Source organism: Mustela nivalis (genome assembly GCF_964662115.1).
Source record: "Mustela nivalis genome assembly, chromosome: 15".
NCBI lineage: Eukaryota > Metazoa > Chordata > Mammalia > Carnivora > Mustelidae > Mustela > Mustela nivalis.
In genome coordinates, this window is record NC_139034.1 from 37,407,637 (window position 1) to 37,424,593 (window position 16,957).

General features: G+C 41.3%; 1 protein-coding gene across 2 annotated transcripts in view; it reads left to right on the forward strand.

The window, feature by feature from the left end:
- The first annotated feature begins 25 nt into the window (after positions 1-25).
- The window catches only part of ELF1 (E74 like ETS transcription factor 1), a 107,560-nt gene continuing 90,628 nt past the window's right edge, over positions 26-16,957 (forward strand). Inside the window, exon 1 of one of the 2 annotated variants that reach the window (XM_082701385.1) lies at positions 26-601. The gene's annotated coding sequence lies outside the window, so the exon portion shown is untranslated. The remainder of the gene's footprint in view (positions 602-16,957) is intronic. The other variant, XM_082701383.1, reaches the window with a different exon arrangement.

The window sequence follows — 16,957 nt, forward strand, 5'->3', positions numbered from 1 at the left end:
TCTTCCCCTCCCCCTACGGGGCGGTACTCTGGGATCCTGAGAGGTGGGGTCGGTATAAAGGGGTTGAGGTCACCCAGAAGGGGTGAAAGCGCGACGGGACCTGAGCCGAAGGACAAGAACTTCACGCCTCAAGTCCCCGCATCATCCCGCCTTCACTCTCTCTCTTCCCCTGGGATCCAGAACCTCCACCCTTCTAGGCTCGCTGGCTCGTGGCCGAGGAGCTCGCGCGCCGCCTCCGCCCCAACGCAAACAGCTGTTCCCCGAGACGTCGCCGCCCTCAACTTTGCCAACTAGTCCGCACGCACTTTGACCAGCGAAGCAACCCGGACCTGTAGGCTGGGGTCCGTTGGCGGAGTTAGAAAAAGAAAGGTGAAACAGCTGGTGTCGGGGCAGCGAGTTGCTGGGCTTTGCCTCAGAACTTTCCGGAGGCGGCGGAGTGGCCCCGCCCCGCCCCCGCGACGCCCGCGCACACGGGCCGGCTAGTTCCTTCGCTCGGGGAGCGCGTGGGCATCCGCGGCGGCTCGAGTGGCGCAGAGGCGACGGGGGGAACAGCGACGTGGGGAAGCAGAGCGGAGGCAGTGGGGGCGCGTGCACTTGTCAGGTGAGTCACGGCAGCGTGTCTATCAGCACTTCCCATATGGTCTAGCGGTTAGGATTCCTGGTTTTCACCCAGGCGGCCCGGGTTCGACTCCCGGTATGGGAACGAAGTAACACTTTTAAAAAAAAAAAAACCGAATGGGAGAACTTACTTATTTTGTTTCCCCTATTCTGACTCTCTACTTGTCTCCTTCTGATGAGTTTGTGACAAACGGACATTAGTGCTACGCCGGGCAGACTGGAGGAGCGAGTGCGCTTGGGTCCCTCACCTCCCTCCTCTGCCAGCGGAGTTTCACTTTCCAGGGGCTGCCCTCCTGCCCCTCCGCCCCGAGTCGTCCTTTTCCAGACGCTCGGGAGGTGATGATTAACTCCGGCCTAGTCTTATCTCCTCCCAGCGCCCCCCGCACCACTCCCCCCCCCCCCCGGCCCCACACCCTCCGCGGCCGTAGTTTTCCGACCGTCCCAAGTGATGTGGGGCGTGTTCACCCCCTGCCCTCGGCGCCGGGAGTCCGCGCCCCATTTGGAGTCCTCGTTTCTTTCCGCCTGCTGTTAACAGGGACACCCCCCCCCCCGCCGCCCCCCCCCCCCCCGGCACAAAGCCGCCTGTCGCGGGGCGCGCGGCGGCGTGGCGGTCTGGCGAGCCTCGGTGCCTTCGGGCGCGCTTTCCCGTCCGCGTAGCTGCCGGTCGCCGCCCGATCGGCCGCGTGTCCACCCGGCTGTCCCGCAGCGGCCGAGCCCGCCGGCCAGCTCCGCCCAGCCTGACCTCGGGGGCGCTGGTTTCTGCGCACAAAAGTCCCGCGGACTCCGGAGCCACACACTTGAGTGCCACTGCCTGGGAAGGCCTCCGGGGCAGGGAATCCCCCCCCTCCACCCCCAATCCTCCGGCCCCGCTTTAAAGCGCGCACCCGGACGCGCGCGCACGTGCCGCGGAGAAGAAAAATACCACTATGATGAGATGTCTTTAGGGAAGAAATTTAACTTTCCAAAGGGTCTAACGTTTTGAGCGCCGCCGATAGAAGAATCTTGGGGTGGAGGTGGGGCTTGGAAGAGAGAAAATTGGCTGGAGACTGGGGAGGGGATGTTATAACAAAGTTTCACTGTATTTTTAAATATAGAAGCCCTGTGTTTATTACAAAGAAGGGGCAGCTGTGTCAGCAGCATGTGAGCTGTAAATGAAACAAAAGCGTTATCTTAAATGCAAGCTGAAATTAGAAGATGGGGTGAGCTATAATGTTTAGTCCGTTGGGCCTCTGGGAACAATTGGAGAAGGAAGAAGTGGCTCTTGTGGATGGGTTTCTGGCCAGTGCATTGAGAAGAGCAGAAGTGGTGGTTAGTGAGCGCATTTCCAAACTTTTATATTTTAACCGTACAGTGAGTTTTGAAATAATCTGTTAACGTGATGCGCATGGTTAAGGATTAATCACTTTTATATTGTAAGTAAACTTCCGTAATTTAAAATATTTTACCTCTTGGTTAGCTGAAATCTTTGAGTATTTACAAGCACCGTCACACGCTTTTGAAAGTTCCCGATGTTCAGGATCGTATTAGTAGGTTTTGGACACAGTACTGAATGGAATTGTATTTTCGCTCCTGCGATTAGCTCGGGATTGACCTTGGGTGAATCTTCCACCTCCTCTGTGCGCATTGTTTACAGCCTAAACTCTTGATAATACATATCTTCAGAAGCTTCGGATAAAGTTGCAAGAATTGAGCAATTCTTGAATAGGTCATGCAAGTGGAAACGTTTTATTTACGTGGGGAAAGTTTCATTTAAATGAAGAGTAGGATTGTGTCATTATTGAGAAACGATTTACTAAAAAACTCCGTCGGAATTTGGAAGGAGGGAAAGACCCCTCTGCCTTGTCTCTGGAGAGGGCTTAATTGTTCTTGACCTTGCATTTTGTGTTGACGTGGTATCATACAGTACCAAGGTGCTAAAATGGATATGATTTTCAACTGAGCACCCAGGAATTGCAAATAGCTTTGCTTTTTGTATACTTAAAGGTTTGCTGAAGGGAGTAGTTTGGTGACAGTATTTTTCAGACTCCTATACTGTGTACCAGGCCAAACAGGGTAAGGCACTATCAGAGTTACAGAACATCACTTTTACTCCCAAGACCTGGCAAAGAGAGGTAGAGGGGAGAGTGTTTGCCTTGAACCTTGAAGAACTGGTTGGATTTCTCCAAGTGGAGAATGTATCTTAAAGCTGAGGGGAGTGGAAGGTGGGGGGCGGGGCTGGAGGAGGAGGCGGAGTCAACGGTATGAAGCTGGCACACTGTCTGAACACAGTGTCTGGAGGAAGAGGCATGGGAGATCAAGCTGGAATGGTAGAAGAGAATTTCACCTTAATAAATTTTGACTAGATAACGGGTTCTTTTATCAAAGGAGTACCATGTATGTAACTAGAGTTTTCAAAGCATTTTCTCCTTTGAAAAAACAAATATAGCAGTAATATGTGAAACTTTACTCTGTTAAAAACCTTAAGCAATGTAGAGACTTGTGCCCGTATTTTATGTTCATCAGTTGAATAGTAATTTTTAATTGATAGAAAAGCAGTCAGAATTCATTTTGAAAGAATGAAATCTTGGTTTAAATCATGAGCATTATCTACAACTATATTCTTACTAGCATGCTTTATTGAAAATGACCTTAATATTCTAAGACTGAGCTGCTAGCTGCTCTCAATAAGGCATGCACCTTAAATTGGTTAAGGGTCAGTGATAAGTTTATAAGGCTTCATTCTATGTGTTTGTGCCTTGTTACCAAAAAGGCACTGATAGTCATTAGGTGTTTTAGGTGTCCCCTCATGAGCCACAGAGTAAAGGGATACTAATTGAGTGGTATGTATTTGCCCAAGTAGTCTCTAAGATTTGCTGCTCTTAGGCACAATCAGAAGCTATATGACCATTCAGTAAATGTTTACACAGATGAATACCTACATTTAAAGAAACATAAGGGATTAAAAAATGATGGCATTTAAAATCCAAGGACTTTGCCATGGTTGAATATTATCTGGCCTCTATTTACCTCCCCAAATTCATGTCCTCCCTTCTCTGCCTCTTCATTATATATCAGCCACACTGGCTTCCTTTTTGTTCCTTGAACATGCCAAACTTGTTTTCCCACTTTTATTTCTTGGTGTTTCCACTGCCTAGAATATTTCCCCTCCAGCTCTTCATATTTCAGTCAACATCAGTGAGGTCTTTCTGATCACCCTTTTTTTTTTTGTTGTTTATTTTATTCTTTTGTTTTCTCCTTTTTTTCTTAGTACCTGAAATTAACACATTCCCTTGTTTCTGTTTATTTCTTAACCTTTTTTCCCACTAGAGTATAAACTCCTGGAGGGTAAGGATACTGAATAGTGAAATCATTCTTGCTCTTTAAGATTCAAACAATAGTGAAGTAGTTGGAACCCTCATGCAATGCTGGTAGGCTGTAAAATGGTGTGCAGTCTGGAAAACAGGATCACAGTTCTCTCAAAATGTTCAACATGGACTTACCATAGCCAGCCTTTCCATTCGTAGGTATCTACCCAAGAGAAATTAAAACCTGCCTGCACAAAAACTTGTACACCTGTTTATAGCAACATTATTCCTAAGCAGAAAGTAGAAGTGCAAATGCCTTTCAACTGAATGAATAAGATGTATCTATACAATCAAATGTTATTTGGCAATAAAAGTGAATGAGCCAATACATAACATAATATAGATCAGTTTCAAGATGGTTATGCTAAGCAGAAGAAGCCAACTCAAAAGACCACATTTTATATGATTCCGTTTATATGAACTGTACATAATGGGCAAATCTAGGAGAGAAAGAGGATAGATTATGGTTGCCTAGGATTGGGAGGTGAAGGGGCAGTAGTAACAGGGGCATGGCTTGGAGTGACTGCTAATGGAGATAAAGGTTTCTTGTTAGAGTGTTTGAAATGTCCTAAAATTAGAATAATGATAATGGTTGCACAACTCAGTAAATAACCTAAACGTTGAATTCTATTCTTTGGGTGAACTATGGTATGTAGAGCATATCAACAAAACTTAAAAGATTGAAGTAATAAAAAGCTTACATAATATTTTGTCTCTGCATTTTATTTTTATCATTTGGATAGTAAGCATTTAAAAATATAAGTGGAATAATTTAACACTGCAGTTCTAGCTCCTTGGATGTAGCAAGTGTTCAGTAAAGAGCTGATGAAGGAGGTTAATCTATACAGATAATTATGATACAATTCATAGTGTGACAGATGATCAGAGGGAACAAAGCCAAGGGTTATATGGCTTGGGGCCCTCCACGATATCACATCTGGAGTCATGTGAAGTGAATGGAAAAAGGCCTCCTATAGGAGGCAACATTTGGGATGGGCTTTGAAGTCTGGTTAGGCATTTTCTGGTGATGATATAGTGGAAAGCAAGGCATTAAGAAAGAAGCAGGCCAGAGTAGAGGCAGATTAACAGTCACTAGCACATTTTGGCTGAGCTGAGGATACAAGCAGGATAGGAATTGGAAATAAGGCTGCAAAAATAGATTAGAGCCTGCAGCAGACAATGTTGGTGCTGTCAGATCCCTGGTGTCTTTATCATCCCCCCACAACGAGTTGTATGCCTTGAGTGGTGCTTTTTTACCTGTGGAGAGCTAGAAGTACTTGGGGGTCTGTCCCCTTACCTTTAACAACTCTCCACTGAAGACTCTCCAGTCAAGAGAATAACTTTGAAGCAGGGACTTCGATTTGTTCCCTTCTATACCATCAACGCCTAGAACAGTGCTTGGCACTCATAGAACATTCAGAATGTATTTGAATGAATGAATGCAAACCAGGAAGTTGGAAGTTCTATTCAAAGTTTATTTTACAGATTCCCTTACCTCTTCCAGAGCACTTAGGAAATTTTAGAAGGTTCTGATTGTGAAGCTCTTTGAATTTGGGGATAAGGAATTTACTTAGCTGGGAAAAGGGATTTCTAGTGATAAAAGTTTTTGATGAAACTAATTTGGTGGTAATGTGCATGATGAACCGGAGGATGGAAGGATTGTGTCTGTAGTGTCCACTCTCATCTGCCCATTCCTGTTTCTGCTCCCACTCTCCCTTTGCATCAGGCCTTAAACAAGGTGGAGCGTCTCCGGAAGTACAGAAATAATCTGATAGCTGTCCTTGTCTCTCTTCTCTCCTTAAATAGGGTGGTAGCAGTGGAATACAAAGGATGAGATTTAAAAAAAAAAAAAAAAAAAAGTAAAATGGAAGAAAAAATTGAAGATGCCAGGAAGTAAATACTCCTAAAAGAAATAGGGAGGTTACAAAGCATAAATATGTATTTATTTGTTCATTTATTTGGAGAGAACACGCAACTGTTACTCCTAGGGTTGGTCAGACAGTAAACTACTGCTGCCCACCTTTATGTGTGTGTGTGGCATTTTGAATACTAAAACTGTACATTGAATCCAGAGACAAATTTAAGGCTGTGAGACTGCCACCCTGTGTACTTAGACGACCTAATATCATCAAGAATCCTAATAAAACCTCACTCATTTGAAATTCTCTATTTTCGAACTCATCATGGTTCTTCTCTGTTGGTATATGTGGGTTGGAAGGTTGAAATTTGTTTCCTGAACTTTTTCTGAGGCTTTTAAGTAAAGGAAATTTAAAATACAGTCAATAGTCTTAAAAAGTTGCTAGGATGGGCTCCTGGGTGGCTCATTGGGTTAAGCCTGCCATCAGCTCAGGTCATGATCTCAAGGTCCTGGGATTGAGCCCTGCATTGGGCTCTCTGCTCAGCAGGAAGCCTGCTTCCTCTGCACTCTCTGCCTGCCTCTCTGCCTGCTTGTGATCTCTCGCTCTGTCAAATAAATGAATAATTTTTTTAAAAAAGTTGCCAAGAGGGGTGCCTGGGTGGCTCAGTGGATTAAAGCCTCTGTCTTCAGCTCAGATCATGATCTCGGGGTCCTGGGATCAAGTGCTAGTCTGCAGCTCCCTCTGCCTGCAGTTCCCCCTGCTTGTGCCTGTTCGCTCTCTCTCTCTCTCTCTCTAATAAATAAATAAATCTTAAAAAAAAAAAAAAAAGTGGCATGTTGTAAAATAGTCTTTGTTCCCCTTCTATTGTACTAATTTTTTTTTTTTTAAAGATTTTATTTATTTGACAGAGGTCACAAGCAGGCAGAGAGGGAGGTGGTGGGGCTGCTGAGCAGGGAGCCTGATGTGGAGCTCCATCCCAGGACCTGGAGATCATGACCTGAGTCAAAGGCAGAGGCTTAACCCACTGAGCCACCCAGGCACCCCTGTACTAATTTTTTCATCCTATGTTATAATACATATGGTACTGTTTTTGACCGTTGTAGCTCTTGAGAAATATTTGAAAACTCTCTACCCTCCCTCTTTTCTTTGGCTAAGTGAAAGTGACTTCCTTCTTATTTTTTTATAGAGCTGGATTTTATTGTTAGAAATTGTCCAGGCTTTGATAAATTGCCTTAAGTGTATTTATGTAAACAATTTAGATTTTATTCAGTGTTAGTTATTTAGAAGGGCAGTCTGCTCACAAATTAAACTGGTAAACTAATTTGACTCAAAATGAAATAGTGATTGTGAAAGACTTTCTTGGTCTCTGCAACTCAGGCAATGGTTCTGTCTAGAACTTGAGAAAATAAAACTTTCCCAGCAGAAGAGCTGTTTACAGCTCGATGTTGTAAATGGCTTATATTCCCTGAGGTGTCAGGAGGGGTGGAGTAGCTGTTTAGCACTTGAAATTTGTATTAACAGTAAAGCAGAAGTGGGCTGAAGCAGCATTCTGAGGTCAGCAATGGTGCATTCTTTCTGAATGTGGTTTCTAGACTGAGGAGGAGAATGGTTGAAGTATCAACTGGACTCCTCGCCCTTCAGTTACCTGATACTTCCTCAGGAACCTTATATTTTGGTAATGAAGAGATTTTCAAATAGAATAGTAATGATTTTAAGTAACTCATTATTTCCTTGAGTTTTTCTGAAAAGTGTAGCATGACATATATCATGATATCCTTTAAATGGTTTCATTTAACTATTCCAAAGTAAAGGAATGGGACTGGGGGGTGACTTGTATAAATTTTTTTGCAACATTTATATCTTATATTCTACAGTTGATGTATACTCTAGTTTATATGAAGTAGACGATGAATCGTGAAAATGCAGATGTTTATCTAGGTTTACAAAGTACATTGCTATTAAAAAGCAGTATTATTTAGATATCGTTTAGGTATGGAAAGTAACTTTTGAGATACTTCATGGTTCATTTGCTCCTTTCCTAAGTATTGGGACCAAGAACCAGTAAAGTTGGGGACGTATTTGTTTTTTAATCTTTAATGGTTTCATTATCGTATTGGCTTTAAAACTGTAAATGACATTGTACTTATATAAAGAAAATTTTAATTTGATCTTTAGTTTGCTGTTTGTTATTGTATAGTATTTGCCTTTTTATGCTGGAATGGTGATTACTTTAGGATTAATGGTAGCTAGCGTCTCCTTTTACTTTTCACATCTGGCTTCATTTTCACAAATGTAAATATAAATATTTTGTTCTCTGAAAAGTAATTCCAGTATAGGTGACTTGAATTTTGTTAAAGAGGTAACATCTGGGGACGCCTGGGTGGCTCAGTTGGTTAAGCAGCTGCCTTCGGCTCAGGTCCTGGGATCGAGTCCCACATCGGGCTCCTTGCTCGGCAGGGAGTCTGCTTCTCCCTCTGCCTCTGCCTGCCATTCTGTCTGCCTGTGTTCACGCTCTCTCTCTCTCTCTCTCTGACAAATAAATAAAAAAATCTTAAAAAAAAAAAAAAGAGGTAACATCTGTTTCATAAATTTTATGTGCGCACCTGTGTTTGCAAATTCAAAATTTTATTTTTGAATGAAGACTACTCACTATTAAATAACTTTGATTTAAAACCTTTTTTGCTTTGTTTTAGCTCTCTGGGAAGTTACTTCGCTAGTGAAGTGTCCAGACAATCCTTCTAAACAATCTTAAATCTTTCTTTGTTTAAATCTCTTGATTTAGTTAAACTCTCTTTTGGATTTAAAATCCCAAACCTAGGATACATTTCTGATTTAGGATGTGTTGATATATTGCTTTGTATATAACTTTTCATCTGTTCCCAGATTTAATTAAACATTTAATTTGAACTTTCAAGATTGTAATGGGATTTGTTTTACCCAGCTTTCCTGATGTCTGTAATTTATCACTGATACTCCCTTATGCCACGGCATGCAGATGACTCTATTAACTGGGAAGGTTAGGGCCCTACCACTCAATCTCCCACTGAGCAGGGTGGGCACTGACCCAGTGGTAAGAGCTGAAGTAGGAAGTAAGAATGTGACTGGAAGAGACTGATGGCAGACAGGGTCCTAGCAGTCTGAGAAGATACACAGGTGTGGTTAAGGGTGAGGGGAAGTATCAGGATGGAAGGAAGAACATAGTTAAGTTCCTTGAGTTCCAAGCAGGCAGTTGTCATCAGGGAATTTCAGATATGAGTAGGGAAGCCGTTTCTTTGTTTTCCCTTGTTTTTTTGTTTTGTTGGTTTTTTGCCACTGCACCTGAACCACAATTTTACTGTTCTTTAAAATCCTGCTTTCAGGGGCGCCTGGGTGGCTCAGTGGGTTAAAGCCTCTGCCTTCGGCTCAGGTCATGATCCCGGGGTCCTGGGATCGAGCCCCGCATCAGGCTCTCTTCCTCCCCTCTCTCTCTGCCTGCCTCTCTGCCTGCTTGTGATCTGTCTGTCAAATAAATAAGTAAAATCTTTAAAAAAAAAAAAAATCCTGCTTTCAAAGACTGTCTCTTTTCTATTTTCATTAGCTTCTGGAATGTCTTGGGTTAGTTTAGGGGTGCATGTTTTAATGGGACTTGTTACCACAGCTTTGTAGGAAAAAGAAAGCACATGAAGTTTATAAAAAAAAAAAAGCAAAGCCTCCCAATCATTAGAATGGCTGCTATAGAAAGAAAAGGAAATAACAAGTGTTGGAGAGAATGTGGAGAAATTGGAGCCCTTGTATACTATTCATGGGAATGTAACATGGTACATACAGCCACTATGGAAAGCATTATGGTGGTTCCTCAAAAAAAAAAAAAAATGGAAACAATTACTGTGTGATCCAGCAATCCCATTTCTAGCTATATACCCCAAAGAATTAAAAGGAGAGTCTCAAGGAGGCTCTGTACATCCATTTTCACAGCAACATTATTCACAACACACAAAAAGTAGAAATAACCCAAGTGTTCTTCTGTGCATTAATGGATAAACAAAATGTGTATACATACAGTGGAATATTTTTCATCTTAAAAAGGAAGGATATCCTGCAATTTGCTACAACATGGGTGAACCTGGGGGACATCATACTAAGTGAAATAAAATAGTCACAGAAAAATAAATACTGCGTGATTCCAGTTATTTGTGGTATCAGGTATAATCGAAATCATAGAGGCAGAAATTAGAATGATGACTGCTAGGGGTTGGGGGAAGAAGGAATTGGGATTTGTTTAGTGGATATAGAGTTTCAGTTTTGTAAGATGAAAAGAATTCTGGAGATTGGTTGCATAACAGTATGATTATACTTATTGCCACTAAACTGTACACTTAAAAATGGTTATGATGGTAAATTTTACGTTATGTATATTTTTCCATAGGTTTTTTTAAAGGAAAACTTGAATTTATATTTGGATATTAAAGTTGTAAGATTATAAAAACCTCTGTGATGAGACTGAGGCTATTTGGTGGATATTCAGGTATTAGTTGCCGAATACCTGGATAGAACCATGAAAAATGCAGACAAGATCCTCATGAAGCTTACAGTTTAGAGCAGGAGACAACTGTTACATACCCGGGAGACCCTTGACAGAGTAGGGGGAGGGGCTACATTGAAAAGGCTTCTCCAAGAAGATGACATTTAAATGGAGATGTGGTGGATGAGTAAGCAGTGGCTAGGAAGGAAAGGGTGGGGAGGCAGGAGGGAGTAGTATTTTGGAAAAGCTCCAAAGCAGGGAAAGGAACAGTCTCCTTTGGAAGGTGAAAGAAGATCCTGAGGGCTGTGATGTGTGAAAAGTTGGGGGAGGTGACCAGGGCATGTATCAGATCATAGAAGTCACTGTAGGCCACCACAAGGATTTTGAGTGTTGAGGCACCTGGGTGGCTCTGATGCTTGAGCGTCCGCCTTTGGCTCAGGTCATCATCTCCAGGTCCCAGGATGAAGTGGAGCTCCCTGCTTAGAGGGGAGGCTGCTTCTCCCTCTTCCTCTACCTCTCCGCCTACTTATGCACTGTCTCTCTCTGTATCTCTCTGTCTCAAATGAATAAATAAAAAAATCTTAAAAAAAAAAAAAGGATTTGAATGTTATCTTAAGCAGAGATGGCAGATGTAGATGGGCTTAAACCAGGGAGTAGGGAGGTGATGTGGAGTGGGAATAAGGAGAAAAATCCTGTATCTTCTCTTCCGTGTAGGTTTTAAATATGAATTACCCACTTAATCTGGAGCTTGAATGCCAAAGGGAAAAATGGTTCATTTATATTTATTCGGATGATATATTGGTTGCCAGTGTGACCTGTTGATGTGCTAAAACCTCAAGAGTGAATTTAAGGGGATTGTCAAGGGCAATTGAGCAGAGGTGATTTTCACCTTTATTCTCTGATTTGGTAGTTGAAACCCCAGAAATGGATGGATTTGCCCAGGGAGAGTTTGGAGAGGAGTGCTTTCGGTGGAATCTTTAGAACTTCTCTGTGTTCAGTGACGAGGTGGTGGAGTGGGGCAGAGAAGACTAAGAAAAAGTACTCCAGAATTGATGGAAAACCAAGAGAGAGCATTTATTAGGTCTAACAAAACAAGTTCCAAAATCATTAATTGGTTTTCACCCTGTGTGGTCATTGACTTATAGATTTAGTGGTTTAATAGGGGTATAATTTGATTCGATTCGATTCAGTTTGATTCAATTAGAATGAATAAAAAAATGAGTGGAAAGTGAAGAAATGGAATATAGACAAATCTTTGAGGAAGTTTGGTTGTGAAGGGAGTGAGAAAAGTGGTAGATGGGTTTAAGGTTGTCCAGTGATTGGAGTTGTTTCTATGGAAAAGTCTGAATTTAAAGAATATCTTTTTTGGATCTATGAAATGTTTGAAAAACACATTACACACCTTGCCCTAAATAGGATTTACCCAATGCAAATATGACCTTCTCATGGATTTAATCTAGATATGGTAATATGGAATTACATATATACAGGGCAGTCAGGCTTCTGGAGGTATGGAGGTCTCTCTGTCACTATACTAATTTATGGTCCTCAGGGAAGTAAAAAATAGAGAATCCTGAGTCCCACTTAATCAGTTTTAACCTTAGGTGTAGGACTCAGGAATGTGTGTTTGCACGGTGCACATGTCTTTAGAGGATTCTCATGCATCTCTTCTGTGAATGGCCTTGGAGAAAGTTGCTCTGAGAATCCTTTACTTTGAAATGTTCTGCTTTTTAATAGCTCTAGCATGACTTAAATGAGATGTAGGGCAAGCACTTAGGAAGGAAAGATTTTCAAAATTTTGTCTTCTGGTATGATTGGGTAGTAGTAAAAGTTTTTAGTGTTTTAGGATGAAACTAGCTTGATCCTTTTTCCTGATTGTAAAAGTGGTAACATGTTCAGTGTCAGTACTTCAGCTTTTCTTGTTTCTTCCCTCCTTGCACTCTAAGAAGCATGGTGCTTACTCCTACTGAATTGCCTTTGTTTGCTCCTAGAACTTCCTCTACTAATAATATTCCATAGCCTCCGCTGTCTATGGCGGGTTCCTATCATTCAGGTCTCAAAGCAGCTGTCACATTTTCAGAGAGGCTGTCAAAGTAGGTTTTCTTGGTCACTATGTCACTTTGCTGATTTCCTTCATATGTGGACAGGGACTCTGCCTGAATTGTTAACATGAATCTATAGGTAAACTGTATCCTGAGTCTATACAGCATGTAGAAACTACTTAAATACTGAAAAACAAATAATAAAGATCATAAAAACCTTAACAGTATTAATACTGTTAACTTTCAGTTAACTGTAACTTCAGATGTTGAAATGTGGACCACAGATGCATAAATGTTGATTGTACGTGACATAGACTGTTTGTAACTTGTATATTTCACTTAAGTGTATTCTGGAGATGTTTTCATGTCTACACCATTTTATACAGATAATCATTCTTAACAGCTGAGTGATACGGTATGTTCAATATGATGAGGTACAGTCCCTATAACATCTGATTTGCCTGACGGTCCTTTTTTTTTTTTTTTTAATAATTTTGAATGATAGTGCTGAATTTCTATCTACATCTTTGTTTTTTTGTTAGAACAAATGCTTATGATTGAAATTGCTGGGTGAGAGGATCTATACATTAAACCTTTTTGATTGTGAAATTGCCTGCTGGAATAATATTCTTTTACTCTCATGAATAGCCTATGAGACGATTTATTTCCCCTGGACCCCCCCTAATTATTTTACTCTTTGCTATTTTAATAGGGGGAAACGGTATTGTTTTTCTGCTTTAAGGTTCAAGAATGAGTATCTTTGAACATTATCTGTTGTGTTTGGCCACATTTCTTTTGTGAAGTGCATATATATATTCATGCTCAGTGCCCAATTTTTCTGTTAGAGTGTTTGATTCTATAATAGTAGTTTTTTTCTCTTGTATTTTACTACACAGGTTTTTAAATATACAGCAAAGATGAATTTTGCTCATGTATCTGCCATCTAGTTTTTATCATTAACATTTTATAATATTTGCCTTATCACACATTTATCCTTTTATCAAAAGTAAATTGCAGGTATTAGTACTTTTCCATCCAAATACTTTAACATGCTTGGCATTGACTATAGATTCCATGTTTGTTTAGTTATTTTTTTCTTTTGATGTAAAGTTTATATAAAATTAAATGCATGAAACTTTTTACTTTAAATGTTTTATTTTTTTAAAGACTTTATTTGTCAGAGCAAGAGAGAGCACGCGCGCACACCAGCAGGGAAAGTGGGAGCCAGAGGGAGAAGCAGGCTCCCCACTGAGCAAGGAGCCTGATGTGGGACTCAGTCCCAAGACCCTGGGATCATCACCTGAGCTGAAGGCAGCCGCTTAACTGACTAAGCCACCCAGGCATCCCTAAATGTTGTATTTTAATTTAAAATGGAATTGGGAGGTGCGCCTGGCTGCCTTAGTCAGTTGGATGTCTGCCTTTGCCTCTGGTCTTGATCCCAGGATCGAGCCCTACATTGGGCTCCCTGGACTACCTGGAGCCTGCTTGTCCCTCTTTCTTTGCCCTACTCATGCTTTCTGCCTCTCTCTCAAATAAATAAAATCTTGAAAAGAAAATAAAACACAATCGGATGTTTATTGATCAAGATTTTTTTATTTGAGAACACACACATGAACACACACACACACACACATGGGGAGGAGGAGGGGGAAGAGGGAAAGAACCTCAAGCAGACTCTGTGCTGAGTGTAGAGCCTGTGACAGGGCTGGATCCCAACCCTGAGATCATGACCTGAGCTGAAATCAAGTTTGACACTTAAATGGACTGAGCCACCCAAGGGCCCCACTGTTCAAAATTTTGATGAAGAGGCCAAGGCTGTCTTCTGTCAGTGAGCCCATGGAGGCAGCTCCACATTGTAGGGTCTTTCATACGCACCCACAAGATGTTGCCTGATAGTTCTAGTTTTGATTTTGTAAGAGGAGCATGAACTTTATTTTTCGTAAAGTATTTGCTGGATTTCAATGTATGTATTTGGCTGTGGAAACCAAACCAAAGTCTAGCTTTTGTTTCCTTTTCTTTTTTATAGGACTTTTGGTCACATATACCCCTTGTATTTCCTTTGCCTTAGCTTTGGTTATAGTGGTTTTAAATTTTTACATAGTCAGATGTCATCATTTTCCTTGTATTTTTACTCCCATTTATGTCATACATAGGAAGACATTCCTTACCAAATAATATACAGGTGTTTATATTTTCTTCTGGTGCTTTTCCTTTTATTACGTTTGAATATCTATTAGGAAGAATGTGGTATAGGGATTTTTTAAAGATTAGCAGTGGTTTGAGATCATCAGCAAATACTAATGAACAGTCTTCTCTTCTGTGTATCTTCTTCTGAAACAAAATAGAATTTAATGTTTTATGGATGCCATTTTTTAGTAAAGATTTAATTTTTAAGTAATCTCTGCACCCAGCGTGGGGCTCGAACTCACAACCCAAGATCAAGAGTTGCATGCTCCACTGACTGAGCCAGCCAAGTGTCCCTGATGTCATTTTTATTATAATCTATGTTTGCAAATAGTATCTGCTTTCTGTTTTTGAAAGTATCAATTTTTTTTTTTTTAATTGGGCTCCATTCTGGGCTCCAACTCAACAATCCCAAGATCAAGACCTCAGCTGAGATGAGGAGTCGGATGCTTCACCGACTGAAGCAGCCAGGCACCCCAAGAGTATCAGATGTCTTTAAAAAAAAAAATCCTATTCTATTTAATCTCTCTATTCCTACATTTAGATACTTGAGATAATTTATTGCCCAGAGGCACATTCTCTTTCACTATTTCTTTTTTAAGGTTTCATCACTTTTCTTATATATTGTTTCATTCAGCTGACCTCTAGCGGAGTCTTGAAGAATGGGGAGAAAGGATAGTGGGGAAACAGTAGGAAGAGTCAAGGCTGAGAGAGGTTGGTAAGTCGTGGAGACTGACTTTTCTGACTTGTAATTGTCTGAATTCTTAATCTGTAAAGCAGATTATGCATGTTTATTTTAACATCCTTAAGTTTGGGAAATGTATATTAAGGTGGCTCAAATTAAATTCCAAAGTTCAAAATATTTATGAGATTTTTAAAGTTTGGGGTGTTATCAAAATGGCATAGAATTCCACAGTGAGGGTGGTTTTTAATCCTGGCTTTAAAGGAGCAAGTCATAATTTTTGAGCAACTAAGTATATCCCCTATATTACTCTTTTTTACGACTGGGTGATTCTTCAGACCAGAGCTGACTCAGCAGGGGAGAGATGCATACTCTAGGGTGGCCCACAAGGCTGGGGGTCTGTCTCTGCAGCTCTCATACCGTCGTGGTGGCAAGAGGGATCCCAGCAGCATGAGAGGGTAAGCCCCTGTGTCCTTATCATTTTTAGACCTGTGCTTGTGTCTTATTCTTATTCCATTGACCACCGCATATTTAAGGGATGGAGAAATAGACTGTGCTTCTCTATAGGAGAAGAGGCAGAGTCATATTTCAAACTTAGAAGTCTGAACAGCTTAGTACCTATTAGTACAGTGGTTTACCACAGGAAGTGAAGGAGTTAGCTACCTGGATATCTCATTGAACAGCCTCCCCGGTAGTGAGAAGACGCTGTGCACAGACCTGGAGGGGAATAATGCTTGTGATGTTCCTCGGATAGCAAGGAGAGGTCAGTGGGACTAGAAGACAGGGAGTGAGCTGAAAGTAGGAAGAGATACAATCATAGAGGTTGGGGCCAGGGTAGGATCTTGTCCTTGTAAGCTCTTATGAAGACTTATTTTTTGTGTGAAAAAAAGAGCTAAGGGGAGTTTTAAGGTAGAAAAGTGATATTATCTGGCTTGTGTTTTAAATAGATTACTGCTGGCTGCTGCTTTAAGACTAGATTGTAGGGAAAGAAGAACAGAAGCAGGAGGGCTCCTGAGGCTGCTGCAGATTAAGAGCACACAATGGCTTGCAGCACGATAATGACAATGAAGCGGAGTGATTCTAGGATTCTATGTATGTTTTGAAGATTGAGCCAACGGGATTTTTGGATATGACTGTAGGACAGAAAGAAGAGTCAGTAACCAAGGCTTTTGGTGTGAGCAGCTAGAAGTATTCACTGTCTACCAAGACTGGAGAAAACTGGATAGAGTAGGTGTTGGAGAGAAGACCAGAAATTCAGGTTTGGATATGTTAAGTTTGAGAAGACTGTGACATTTTTGGAGGTGTCAGGTTGGGTTAAGAGTCTGGAGTTTAGGAGCAACACCTGGAGATAGAAATTTGTGAGAACATGGGGGTGCAGAGGTGGCTCAGATGGTTAAGTGTCTGATTCTTGGTCTCAGCTCAGGTCTTGATCTTGAGGTTGTGAGTTCAGGCCCCACCTTGGGCTCTAAGCCGGTAAAAAAGAGGAAAAAAAAAAAGGAAATTTGAGAACATTGAAATACTGAGAGCATTGTGTATATCTAAGAAGTATTTCCTAAAATGACTATAAATATAAAATACTTCTAAGTTTTAAAGTTTCATTTGTACCACGGGTATGGTTTGAAGTAGGGAAGAAGAGAAGCAGAGCAGTTTAGCTGGAGCTGAAGTGTATCCTTGGTGATGACAGTAAACTGAGAGTTTAAAGAAGTTGTTAATTGTTCCATCTGTAC